This window comes from Eurosta solidaginis, chromosome 2, assembly GCF_040869045.1.
Source record: "Eurosta solidaginis isolate ZX-2024a chromosome 2, ASM4086904v1, whole genome shotgun sequence".
In the NCBI taxonomy this organism is placed as follows: domain Eukaryota; kingdom Metazoa; phylum Arthropoda; class Insecta; order Diptera; family Tephritidae; genus Eurosta; species Eurosta solidaginis.
Genome location: NC_090320.1, coordinates 226,091,112 through 226,105,444, shown reverse-complemented (window position 1 = coordinate 226,105,444; position 14,333 = coordinate 226,091,112). Strand labels below are relative to the sequence as shown.

Below are 14,333 nucleotides of genomic sequence, written 5' to 3'. Positions count from 1 at the left end.
CTAGCTCGTCGCCTTGGGAGAAGTATTTCACCATCGTTCTCACCTAAAGCTAATAAAATATAGGATATAAGAGGTAAGGAGAACTTTTCCCAAAACTGGAAAGAACACTGGAAGAAAAAATGTAAGGATTGTATTGTGAGGCGGAATCCACCCACCATCTCCAGCGCAAAGTGCGCGAAGTCAAAACGGCGCAGAAAGTTTATAGCAGTTATAACAGCACTCCGACTACCTTATTTCATTTCTACCTCGTTTCAGTCCACCCTTGAACATTATATAAAGAAAATTCTCTCAGGCCGGAGCGTACATCTATATTGGGTTCACGCCCATACAGGGATATAAAGTAATGAAAAGGCCAATGTGTTGGCAAAGGTGGTTGCAGCACTCAATGAAGCGACCGTAGATGTCCTAATCCACTTGGAAGAAATCAAAACGGGACCGGAGTTGTATATGATCCATCAAGCACCGAAGGCGTGGACAATGTTGCTCATATCTTTAGAGAGGGAATACTAAAGACTCATGATGGGCAAACTACAGCCTCCTGGCGTAAATTGCTTTTTAGTTCGCCCTCGTTAGTTAAAACTCATGTAGGAAGTGGGAGCTGCAGGAGGAAACGGGTTGGAATGGTCTGTGTTCATGTCCTGTCAAAGCTCCAACTACTAGGGATGACTGAGTTGCCAGATCTTGACAAAGGAAAGGAAAACTTTTAGGATTTGCAAAGACGACGATTTATTTTATAACATACATAAGTTTTGATACCTAATTGGGGTTATTACGTTTGATCGTAAAACTAATTCTGGTAACACTGTGGACACAGTCTATATGAGATATTTATTGATTGGTCAGTTCAACCTAACCTAGCTTGTAGAGTCCCAATCAATCCCATAGTCCGCAAAAACCTTTTAAGATAATTTTTAAATGAATTTAAAATTTTGTTGATTTTTGACCAACAAATTTAGTGTAATGTCCCATTGTGCAACACCATCGTGAAAGAAACATCGAAAACATCGCATGAAAAAGAAGCATACAATTGGGCGCTAACTCTTGCTGCACAAACCACTAATATATTGGGTTAACAGGATACGTAAGTCTTCTGGTCTGGTGAGTATTGGCAAAGATGTTCCTGAGTGTTGGTCGTAGTTATCGCAGAGAATTTAGAATCGCAGTGCTTGCCGTAGTTAATATAATAATTTAATGTGCTGCGCGGCGCTGCTGTTGTGGATTTTGTTAGATTAAATAGAAAAAAAATAAAAAAAAAGAAATGAAATAAAAAAGAATAAAAAAAATTTTAAAAAAATATGTTTTGATGAAAAATATTTATTACAAATTCTGCGGTAACGAATTTTTCACACGGAAGCTTAACCACACACCTACACAGAAAATCAAAATGAATGAAAGTTGAAAATTGAAAAAGAAAAGGCAAAGAAAAAAGGAAAAGAAATTGTGCAACGGCGAAAAAGAAAGGAAAAGGAATAAAAAATTACATATTTTTGAAATTTGTGCAGATTAATGTAAATCCAAAAAGTGAATTATGTGTGAAAAAAGTATATAAAAGAAATTATGAAAATTTTGCAAAAAAAAATTGTTAAATGTAATAGTATGTGTAAAAGCACAAAAAGAGCAACGGAAATGTGTAACTGATCTAAGGTTTTGTGTTACGCTGCCCACACAAAAAAACAAACGACGGTAAACATACATACATACATACAAATAAATGTATTGCTTTGGAATTTCATTACATGATTTAACAAGTTTTGTATATTTAAGTAATTACATTTTGTTTGTTTTCGATATTGGATAAAAAATCAGTTTTTTACTAAATAGCTGAATGTGTTGGTGTGGCTGGTAGTGCTGCAACAGCGCACAGTGGTGCAGCACTATTCCTTTTTTAAATAAAAATAAATGTAAGGCGCGATAACCTCCGAAGAGATCTAAGACCGAGCTTCTCTTCCAATTTGCGTCGTGCTCCTCTTGATTTTCCCTACAAATTGGCCGGACGGGACCTACATGTTTTATGCCGACTCCGAACGGCATCTGCAAAGCAGATGAGTTTTCACTGAGAGCTTTTCATGGCAGAAATACACTCGGAGCGCTTGCCAAACACTGCCGAGAGGCGACCGCTTATTTCTAAAATTTTTTTGTTGTTGCTTTGCCCGGAGTGTGAATTCAGGGCACACGGTGTGGTAGGCGCAGCACGCTACCATCACATCACGGCGGCCTTTTTTTCACTTCCTTTATATTAATTTCGCTTCAAGTGCGTGCAATACATTTTGGAGTTACTTCCGGAGAGCATACAGTCTTGAAACTTGGAACACGCATGTCAAATTAACATGACGGAAAAAAATTTTGATAGGTGGTCCAGGGATCGTGAAAATTCGAAAAATCGCCTGAGCTTAGAAGTTCTGCTCTTGATTTTTAAGGATTTTCCAAGTAATGCAGAAATCTGAAACTTTGAATGAAGCTTCAGGCTCTACTAAGTTGTAATATTTAGCAAAAAGTGGTTTTTTCAAATGATGCAGGGATCAAGATATTTAGAGATGTATAGAAAGTCTATTTAATTACTACATGTGGAATTTTGCGACTGCTTTTTGAGGAACTTCCCATAGAGCTATATTCTTGAAACTAAAAACATAATTCAAAGCCCGATGAAAATGCAACATGAGGAAAGATATTGTTTGCTGGGTGATCCAGGGAACGGAAAAATTCAAAAAATTGTCCGAACTCGGATATTCTGCTTTCGATTTTTAAGCAACTTCCCGATAACTGAAACTTTGAATGCCGCGTTGGGCTCTATTAGGCTATTATATTTAGCAAAAACGAGTTTTATAGATGGGCAGGGATTGAGATATTCAAAAAGTTCGTTTAGTACATGTTAAGTCTAGCGACCGCTATTTGAGTAATTTCAAGTAGATCTAGATTTTTGAAACTAAGAACATGATTCAGAGCCCCATGAAAAAGAAATATGAGGGAAACCATTTTTGCTAGGTGGTCCAGGGATCGCGAAAATTCAAAAAATCGTCCGAACTTGGACATTTTTTTCGGGTTTTAAGAAATTTTCCGTTATAAGGCTATTATATTTAGGATAAATGAGTTTTCTAGATGGGGCATGGATCGATTTATTTAGAGATATTTTGAAACTCCGCTTAGAACATAAGGAATTTTGGCACCGCTCTACAGTAACTTCACGTAGATCTAGATTTTTGAAACTAAGGTCGTACTTCAAAACTCCATGAAAATGCAATATAAGGGAAAAAATGCTCGCTCCAGGGTTCGTGAAAATTAAAAAAGATGTTCAAATTTGGAAGTTTTGCTTTAGAGTTTTAAGAAACTTTCCTCGAACATAAACTATGGAAGCCCGACGATAATGCATTAAATAAGGGAACAAATGTCGATAAATGGCGCCGGGAGCAAGCTATTTAGAAAGTTTGTGCCAATCGAAGGAACTTGGCGATAAAGTTTTAAGAAAAATCCCATAGGGTCTGCGATATACTGTGCTGATCCGGAAATAAACAGATACTACAGGCTGCCGGATTACTGTAGTGTTTTCCAAGCGGAAATATCAGCCGTAACCAAAGCAGTAGAAACCGTGGAAGAGAATAGCTTAAGCTGCAACCGTATTAACTTTTATATTGACAGTCAAACACCAATTAAGGCAATAATCTCGCATACCACAGCATCTAAATGCGTATTAGAGTGTAAGCAGTCCCTGGAGAGAATCGGGACAGGGAGAAGCACCTATATTGGGCCCAGGGCATATGAGAATAGATGGGAATGAAAAAGCGGATGAACTAGCTAAAGAGGGCCTATCCCTTGAATTAGACGGGGCGAGATTAAGCGAAGGCGAGAGGTGCACATGATCAACCAAGCAGGAAAGGGTGGGTTCAAGCGCCGGGCTGTAAAGTGTCGAAGTTTATGTGTAGGTCTTACAACCTTAGACTAACAAAGTTTATTCTATCAAAGAGAGGACTGTAGACTCATGACTGGTATTCTGACTGGACACTGCCTTCTGGCGTCACATGCCTTTAAATTAGGCTTGGTCAGTGATAGCATATGTAGGAAGTGCGGGTTGGAGGAGGAAACGATCGAGCATGGTCTGTGCTCGTACCCTGCGCTTACTAGGCTAGGACTCCAGCTATTAGGAGTCATACAGCTATCAGATCTAGAAGCAGCAAGTGGCTTAGGTCCTAGGAAGCTTCTAGCTGGTAACACTACGGACTCATTCAGTCGATGTGAAGTGCTCATGGACCGGTCAGTTCAACCTAACCTAACCTAACCCATTGGGGCACAAACTTGCAACCTCACACATGGTTTAGAGGACCAAGACAATCAAGCAAAAGGAGAAAAAAATTCTACTTGTAGCACGCTCTTCGTTATAATAAAAAATCGTACGACATTTGGAATATTTCGTTAAATTTTTATTTAGTTTCCACTACTCAAACGACTACAATACTGACGCGCTATTTAGAAAAATCTTACTAAGAATGTGGAGGAGTCTTGCGATCAATTATTAAGAGGTTTGCAATCGAACTATAAAATTGAAATTTCACACATATTACACCGAGACAGCGCAACTAAAGCAGGGAAAAAATGTTCGCTAGGTGGCGCACGGGTTCATAATTGATGAGAAATACAACCTGGTGATCGATTTTTAAGAAGCTTCCCGGTAAGCCAGATACTTAAAATTTAAAAACAAAATTCAGATGCCAGAAGGAGTAGAATACCTAATCTAACGAAGTCCGCTGGTGGATGTGGATAGCCCACATAAGAACGCTGTCATGCGACTTCAACACCAAGGTACAACCTTCAGTCTACTCGACGAAGCCTAACCTAACGGATACAGGCCCCAACATGGTCATACCCAGCACTACGTTTTAATGTAAATGATCAATTTTTTGTTGTATTATTGAGCCTTCCCTTATATTGTCGATGTTGATAGTCCATGGCCGGATAAGGAGCCAGTACATTGCGATAAATAGCACTTTTAAGGTACAAACTCGACTATCTCAAGAGCAATTTGGGGACAAATTGGTTCAAATTCTTACACATCTAAAGGAGGAAGTAAAGTTCTATCTTGATAAACAAAAATTACGCCTTTTTAATCTTTCTTGTATGGCTCAGGATCATTGACGGTGTCGGAAGAACATGGAATGGCTTATTCATTTTTCGGGAGAAAAGTTCTCTGTAAGATTCATGGCCAAGTTAATGATGAGATGTATGAGTTTAACGCCAATGTAGTAAACTCTTTTGGTCCTACCAAATGGCATCATTTATCGCGAAACGAGGATAACTAGCCTAACTTGTTACGCAACGGCCAAGATCGTCCAAGAACGTATGTGAAAGTTTGATCAGTTGCCCGATTCCCTAAACATGACAGAACTTACTTGTACATTTCTAGTAATGCAAGATTATTCTGAAAGCAAACATTTTTCAGCCCAAACTCGCTTGCATTACCAGACTTGTTTTTTGGTTGAGATGGCTCCAGGATCGATTCAACTTATTTATTAGTTTAGAAGATTCTGATTTGGTTGTCATTTGTATTCATATGATTGCAATCAGTTTTCTGCTACAATCATTGATTGCAAGTAATCCCGCTGCGGAAATGCGACAGGTTGCTGGGCTCGGTCATTAGCAGGGAAAAAATAAGATTCACTATCAAAACCTTCTCTCCCTCCCAATCACCGGGCCCTGGCGGTATCACTCGGGCGATGCGCCAGAAACTTGATGAGCCTATTATTTTCTGGCTGGAAAGAGTGTATAGAACAAGCAAGCTGGAGAAGGATTTAAGTAATTTTCTTACCCAAAGCAGGCAGGTGTAATCGAACACGATAAATACTCAAGCTGAAGGTTCTAAAAAGGCTCTTAGATCTCCACATTAGGTCGGCGTTAGATGGGCACACAAGTTTCTACCGCACAACATGCGTACGTGAAGTGCAGGTCTACCGTAGTTGCCCTCCCTGAGCTCATAGGTACAATAGAGAGATCCACATACCACAAATAATACACTCTGGCTGCGTTTTTAGATATATAGGGATGCTTTAACAATATAGGAACCAACGCCACGAACATGGCTTGAATAAACAGCCTCATCTGACAATGGACGAAATCAATGCTGCAGAATAGCGCAATAAAAGTCAAAATGGGTTCAGTTGCAACTACCTGCCTTGTGAGCAGAGGAACTTCTGTGGGTAGTCGCGCTAAACGTGTTTCTACTGGAGCTCAATAAACAAGCGGCGAAGGTAGTTGCATATGCACACGTTGTCGTAACTGCTTTATAAGGTCCTTATTATGGTCCACCACTTTAAGTGAATAACAATACGGAGCGCTGCGAAGGCTTTACGTCTGGCCTTTACAACCGGCCTTAAAGTAAACCACAGTACACCGGTGCTGATACTATTAGCTAACAAGAACAAAATACCACACTTTCGACTGCCCTATCTAAATGTTAGTGCCCTCACTCTCTCTCTCTCTCTCTCTACCAGAGTCAAGTATCTGGGCGGTCGAGCTAGACAGCAACCTTAGCTGGAAATCGAATGTTGGTGTGCATTTACTCAGATAGCCAACCAGCGCTCATTGCGCTTAACTCCCTCATTACTTCGTCTAAGGCCGTCAGTAGCTCCAAGAGGTCGCTTCAAGCCGCCACTATATTTGCAAACATAACTCTTATATGGGTACCTGATCACAGCAACATCGAGGGCAGCGTGAATGCAGACGAACTTTTAAAGTAAAAGGCACTGCTGGAGTCAACGGAGGAGGTCGGGATGCATTATCCACTTACATCATTAAAAAGAAACACACCTAGCAGGTTCATGGAGTTAGCAGTCTCCAACTGTTACTCCTCGAACATCTGCAGTTAACGACGCAAACCTGACCGAATTACGATACTAAGAGGACAGATGACCTACTAAATAGGTCAAGCAAAAAAATCTTTAGAATCACTGTCCAGCTCTAGCACACACTAGGGTGCTAATTGTGGATAGTTATATACTGCCGGTACTTAAAGAAGTAGATAAATGCTATGTTAAAGATATCAGCAGGGTAATAACCCGCACCAAATGGTTCGAACGGAATACCGATTACTCATATCAAAACAGCAGCAATCGGTACCAGGGGAATCGTCCCAGCGGGTTAAGGGGCTTAGAATATATCCGCAGTTGTTGTTGTTGTCGTAGCGATAAGGACACTCCCCGAAGGCCTTGGGGGGTGTTATCGATGTTGATGGTCCTTTGCCGGATGCAGATCCGGTACGTTCCGGTACCAAGCCCGATCATCTCGGGAACGATTTGTTATGACCACATGCGCCTTCTTGGCCATCCCGCCCTCCAACCGCCTAGATCCATGAGGAGTTCGGGGTCGCCAGAGCCTCGGCTGTTAATGAAACAGGATTCAACACGGATAGGTGAGGTTGACAATTGGGTTTGTAGAAGCTATATATTGCGCTGGCAACCTGAGCACTAATATACCAAATTGATTCAAGGGGTTGTGTAGCGCAACCCTCTCAAGGGGTTGCCAGCGCAATATATAGCTTCACCAACGCAATTGTCAAACTCACCTATCCGTAGCGAATCGTTTTTCATTAACAGCCGAGGCTCTGGCAACCCCAAACTCCTGATAGATCTAGGGGGTGGCCTAGAAGGTTGTATGTGGTCTTACCAATTCGATTCCGAGACAGTCGGGCTAGTACCTTTATGGTGATTGTTACTGGAACGTCCCGAATCTGCTTCCTGCAAAAGACCATCAACATCGTTCACACTCCCCAGGTCCTTCGGGGAGTGTCCTTATCGCTACAACATCAACAACAACCAGAAGAAATGTGCATTAAAATGCGCTACTTGGGCTCGCATCGTTGGTGTCCGGGCGGCACAGGAACCAATCAACGGCATTATTTAAACTCATAGAATATCTTCTCTCAAAATAATGAATTGCAAAAAAATTCGTATTCTAATTACCATTTAAGTTGTACTGCGGAAGTTTTTATTTTTTGAATATGGTCTGTATTAAGATACCAAATATTTGCTCTAATACACCACTGTGCAACGTTTTACAGTAACTTGGTCGTTTGGTCGGTCGGTAGGTCACATGGTTGAACTGCTGAAAATTTTATATAGTCCTTGTACTCATTCGTATGTCGGCTCAGTTTTGTAGGAGTTCAATATTATATACTAAATATTTGTAAAAATAAAAGCACATACACACATATACATACATAGGTATATGCATATAAATTTCAATTATGTTTATACATGTGTACATATGTATGTATGTATGTCACTTTCAGTTACAAGCATAAGCATATTTCTACTAATATTATATCCTTATGAGTAAAGTTTCCTCTTCCTCTCATTTTCATAATGACTTTCTCGTGCTATTCGCCAGTGTCATTCATTCATTCAGCCATGCAAAGTTGATGTTAGTGAGTAGAGGCCTTAGGCAAATGTTAATTTAACAGGGCAAGTGAATAATTAATTTTTGAAAGTACCACCGAGCCGCAGTGTTCACCGAAGTGCGTAAAGCCGACTATCACAAAAAAAAGAACTAAATTGTCCGTCCTGATGTCACGTTACCTAAATTTTTCCCAAAATTATTAAAAAAAATTGAAAAATAAAGATATTTATGAAAAAAGGAAAAGTTGTGAACAAAAGCTCAAAATACTATGTAGACAAAAATAAAAAGTGGCAAATACTTAAGTGATGGAAAAGTGAGTGAGCGCGCAAGAGAGTGTAAAACAAATATTACTGAAATATTGAAGTAAGAATTTAAACAAAATATGCGAACAAATATTTATGATCTGAATGAAAAAACTTACAAATTAAAACATTCGAAATGTGTACCGCTTTATTGTACATAAATTCGTTGATTCTGCAGTAATAAAATCGAAAAACTTGTGCTCGTAAGTTAAATGAAGTTGAAAGTACAAAAAGCCGAAAAATAAACTCTGCGAAGAATCTTAGAACGACTCAAATATCCTATTAAAAGTGTTGAACAAATTTGAAAGTTGAGCATGAATGGAAAGATATTTGATATCCTCTACTACTACTTATACATGCGCAGGCACCACAATCATGGTTGCCACTTTGGTCCATTTGGACCAAAAATGGTTCGCTGGTCCCTTTTCTTCAATTTTGGTCCTTTTTAGGCAGTTGCGATGATTTTTGTACTTATCTTTCCTTTTCACTGAGGAAAAAATTCACAACATTGCACAAATAATTTGTGCCATATTCGCTAACCCATATACAATTTTTTATACTCAGTTGAGCAGAGCTCACAGAGTATATTAACTTTGATTGGATAACGGTTGGTTGTACAGGTATAAAGGAATCGAGATAGATATAGACTTCCATTTATCAAAATCATCAGTATCGAAAAAAAAATTTGATTGAGCCATGTCCGTCCGTCCGTCCGTCCGTCTGTCCGTTAACACGTTAACTTGAGTAAATTTGAGGTATCTTGATGAAATTTGGTATGTAGGTTCCTGGGCAGTCATTTCAGATCAATTTTTAAAATGAACGATAATGGATATAACCATGCCCACTTTTTCGATATCGAAAATTTCGAAAAACCGAAAAAGTGCGATAATTTATTACCAAAGACCGATAAAGCGATGAAACTTGGTATGAGTTGAACTTATGACGCAGAATAGAAAATTAGTAAAATTTTGGACAGTGGGCGTGGCACCGCCCACTTTTAAAAGAAGGTAATTTAAAAGTTTTGCTAGCTGTAATTTAGCAGTCGTTGAAGATATCATGATGAAATTTGGCAGCACCGTTACTCATACTACTATATGTATGCTTAATAAAAATTAGCAAAATCGGAGAACGACCACGCCCACTTAAAAAAAATTTTTTTAAGTCAAATTTAAAAAAAAAATTTTATATCTTTACAGAATATATGTAAATTATGTCAACATTCAACTCCAGTAATGATATGTTGCAACACAATGCAAAAATAAAATAAAATTTCAAAATGGGCGTGGCTGCGCCCTTTTCCATTTAATTTGTCTAGGATACTTTTAATGCCATAAGTCGAACAAAAATTTACCAATCCTTGTGAAATTTGGTAGAGGCTTAGATTCTAGGACGATAACTGTTTTCTGTGAAAAAGGGCGAAATCGGTTGAAGCCACGACCAGTTTTTATACACAGTCGACCGTCTGTCCTTCCGCTCGGCCGTTAACACGATAACTTGAGCAAAAATCGATATATCTTTACTAAACTCAGTTCACGTACTTATCTGAACTCACTTTGTATTGGTGTAAAAAATGGCCGAAATCCGACTATGACCCCGCCCACTTTTTCGATATCGAAAATTACGAAAAATGAAAAAAATGCCATAATTATATACCAAATACGAAAAAAGGGATGAAACATGGTAATTGGATTGGTTTATTAACGCAAAATATAACTTTAGAAGAAAACTTTGCAAACTGGGTGTGACACCTACCATGTTAAGTAGAAGAAAATGAAAAAGTTCTACTGGGCGAAATCAAAAGCCCTTGCAATCTTGGCAGGAATACTCTTCGGGGTATTACATATATAAATAAATTAGCGGTACCTGACAGATGATGTTCTGGGTCACCCTGGTCCACATTTTGGTCAATATCACGAAAACGCCTTCACATATAAAACTACCACTACTCTCTTTTAAAATACTCATTAACACCTTTCATTTGATACCAATATCGTACAAACAAATTCTAGAGTCACCCCTGGTCCACCTTTATGGCGATATCCATAAATGGCGTCGACGCATAGAACTATGGCCTACTCTCTCCTAAAATACTCTTTAATAGCTTCCATTTGATAACCATATCATACAAACACATTCCAGGGTTACCCTAGGTTCATTTTTCTACATGGTGATTTTCCCTTATTTTGTCTCCATAGCTCGCAACTGAGTATGTAATGTTCGGTTACACCCGAACTTGACCTTCCTTAATTGTTTTGAATTTACTTCAACGAATTTTCCACCACAAAAAATTGCTCAGTCAATAAAAATGTAACATTTCACCTAGGAAATATGTAATTTAAGGCTAGGCCATGATACAAAAAAGAAGGTAGTTCCACTCAAACTTTTTGACGTATTTCATAATGATTGTTGTTTTGCAAGAAACGTTGCCATGCCGTTACTGTTTAAGGCGAAATTGTGGTTTTCCGAGATGGAAATTTCCTTTAGGATGAAAACGTAATCATCTGAGACAATAATAATATACTTTAGCACGATTTATGTGCATATATATCGATTGAGAATACAGCAAAATATGCAATTTAAAAAAAAAAATACACGAAAAATCCTGTTGTTCTAGAAAGGCCCTATTATCATGCCGCTACAGTGAATATTTCTCAGGGCATGTTGAGGAAAAATGTACCTCCAACGTCTGCACAAATATGTCAATGCTAAAAGAGCACACAATGTATATAGGCGTGGCTGCCCCAAAATGATCCCTGGTACAACGGGCAAAAACACTCTCATAACTAGTGGCTAACCTGCAGAGCTACAGGGTAATGTTCTCCCTAAAGAATTGTTTAACAATTCCCTCCTAATGCTTGAATTATACAATAAATAAAAAAAGAAAAAGGTGGACTTGTAACTAATTTATCAAGAAATTGCGGTGTCGGTTTATAAGGACCTCCTTTGAGCAAGCAATTGACAAACGTGTATGTTTTGTCAAACATGTTCTGAGCAAACGTACGTACACTTAAGAAGGCTATATTCCCTTGCTTTGCATACTTCGATCCATGTTTTTTCCACCAATACAATTTTCGGGAGCTCGAAAAACTTATTTAAAATGTTCTTTTCTAGGCTGATATTTCTATTTTTTTTTCTTTTTTATTTAAAATAACTATGAAAGTAATTTAGTCGTTTCGGTAATATGAAATCCATCAAAATTAGAAAAATTCTTTACATTTTTCAATCTGGTAGCTTGTTTTTGGTTAAATTGTTATTGTCCCCGCAAAAGTCAAGTGGCTAACGTCACACTAAATGGAACTACCTCCATTTTTTGTATAATGGCCTAGGCATTGAAAAGAAAAATGTTGGGAAACACACTGTCGTTAATTGTTGATGGAACAACCGATTTATGAAAAAAACTCTTGTTTTATAATAATTATAATAATAATGGCTAGATATATCGATCAGTTATTAAACACTTAATGAACGATTTTTGTTACTAGTAGAGCTAAAAGTATGTATTTCAAATGCACGAGTGCCTCTTAGAAATTTGACAAGGCTTGCCACTGATGAAGCGTCAAGTTTAATGAATTGATAACCAGGTAAAAGAACAGAACATCATCTGTCGGGTACCGCTAATTTATTTATATATGTAATACCACGAACAGTACTCCTGCCAAGATTTCAAGGGTTATATTTCGCCCTGCAGAACTTCTTCATTTTCTTCTGCTTAATATTGTAGGTGTCACACCCATTTTACAAAGTTTTTTCCAATGTTATATTTTGCGTCAAAAAACCAATCCAAACACCATATTTCATCCCTTTTTTCGTATTTGGTATAGAATTATGGGATTTTTTTCATTATTCGAAATTATCGATATCGAAAAATTGGGCGTGGTCATACTCGGATTTCGCCCATTTTTAATACCAAATTAAAGTGAGTTCAGATAAGTACGCGAACTAAGTTTAGTAAAGATATTTCGATTTTTGCTCAAGTTATCGTGCTAACGGCCAAAAGGAAGGACAGACGGTCGACTGTGTATAGAAACTGGGCGTGGCTTCAACCGATTTCGAACATTTTCACAGAAAACAGTTACCGGCATAGGAGCTATGCCCTTAACAAAATTTCACAACGATTGGTAAATTTTTGTTCGACTTATGGAATTAAAAGTATTCTAGACAAATTAAATGAAAAAGGGCGGAGCTACGCCCATTTTGAAAATTTCTTTTTTTTTTGTATTTTGTGCAACATATCATTACTCGAATTGAATGTTGAAATAATTTACTATATACTGTAAAGATATTGAATTTTTTGTTAAATTTTGACTTAACATTTTTTTTTTTTAAAGTGGGCGTGTTCGTAATCCGATTTTGCTAATTTTTATTTAGCACACATATAGTAATAGGAGTAACGTTTCTGACAAATTTCATCATGATATCTTCAACGACTGTCAAATTACAGCTGGCAAAACTTTTAAATTACCTTCTTTTAAAAGTGGGCGGTGCCACACCCATTGCCCAGAATTTTACTAATTTTATAATCTGCGACATAAGGTCAACCCACCTACCAAGTTTCATCGCTTTATCCGTCTTTGGTAATGAATTATCGCACTTTTTCGGTTTTTCGAAATTTTCGATATCGAAAACATGGGCGTGGTTATAGTCCGATTTCGTTCATTTTAAATAGCTATCTCAGATAAGTCTCCATTCATACCAAATTTCATCAAACTATCTCAAAATTTACTTAAGTTATCGCGTTTACGGACGGACGGACGGGCGGGCCTAGCTAAATAAATTTCTTTTTTCTCCCAGATCATTTTGATATATAGAAGTCTATATCTATCACGATTAGTTTATGCCATTACGGACTACCGTTACGCGAACAAAATTAATATACTCTGTGAGCTCTGCTCAGCTGAGTATAAAAATAAATTGGTAAACAAGTAAAAGAATAATAAGAATCAAAAAACTTACGGAAATCCATTTGTTCATCTTCCAATTGCCTTATCACAACCACATGGCTTTGCCTTAGCATCAGCTCCTCTTCGATTGAATCATCGTAAGCGGAAGTCGATGCGGGTGTGGCAGCAGCATCAGCAATGTTGGTGAAAGATGATGGCGTCGCTTGCAGCTGTTGTTGAGTTTGCTTTCTTTGACCGAAACGTGCAAAAACTTTTACTAGACTACTGCGCCTATTTTTCAACGTTGTATCACTACCTCCAATGCCACCGCCTGGTATACCACTTGTGCTGCCATTCTTTGGTGTTTGAGGTTCATTGCTTGCGTATTGCCCATTCTTTTGGTTGAAGATGTTGTGCTTGAGCAATTCTACAAAATTTCTTGCGTACAATTGATAAAGAAGAAAATAAAAAAGAATTAAAATCAATTACACACATTTCTTTTCATTTTACAATCGGATTATTTTTTATATACTTAAGTACATACTAAGTTAAATGTTATGAAACGAATTTGTAAATATATATGTAAATTGTCTATTAACAGTACTTGATTGCTATGTTAATATTTTTCTCGTAATGGCGATATTTATTGTTGCGTCAGAAATTATAAACTTATAGCAATAAATATTAGAGTAAATAAAAGAAGATACAAATGTTTTGAGAACGTCATTTATACAAATGGAGCAAGAAAGGTTATACTGTTTTCACACAGACG

At 37.8% G+C, this 14,333-nt stretch overlaps 1 protein-coding gene across 2 annotated transcripts in view; it reads left to right on the top strand.

Annotated features, from left to right (window-relative positions):
* The first annotated feature begins 1,125 nt into the window (after positions 1-1,125).
* Positions 1,126-14,333, top strand: part of LOC137240648 (uncharacterized) — a 169,517-nt gene continuing 156,309 nt past the window's right edge. Inside the window, exon 1 of one of the 2 annotated variants that reach the window (XM_067767158.1) lies at positions 1,126-1,683. The gene's annotated coding sequence lies outside the window, so the exon portion shown is untranslated. Of the gene's footprint in view, positions 1,684-8,870; positions 8,885-14,333 lie in introns of those variants that run through there. The other variant, XM_067767161.1, reaches the window with a different exon arrangement.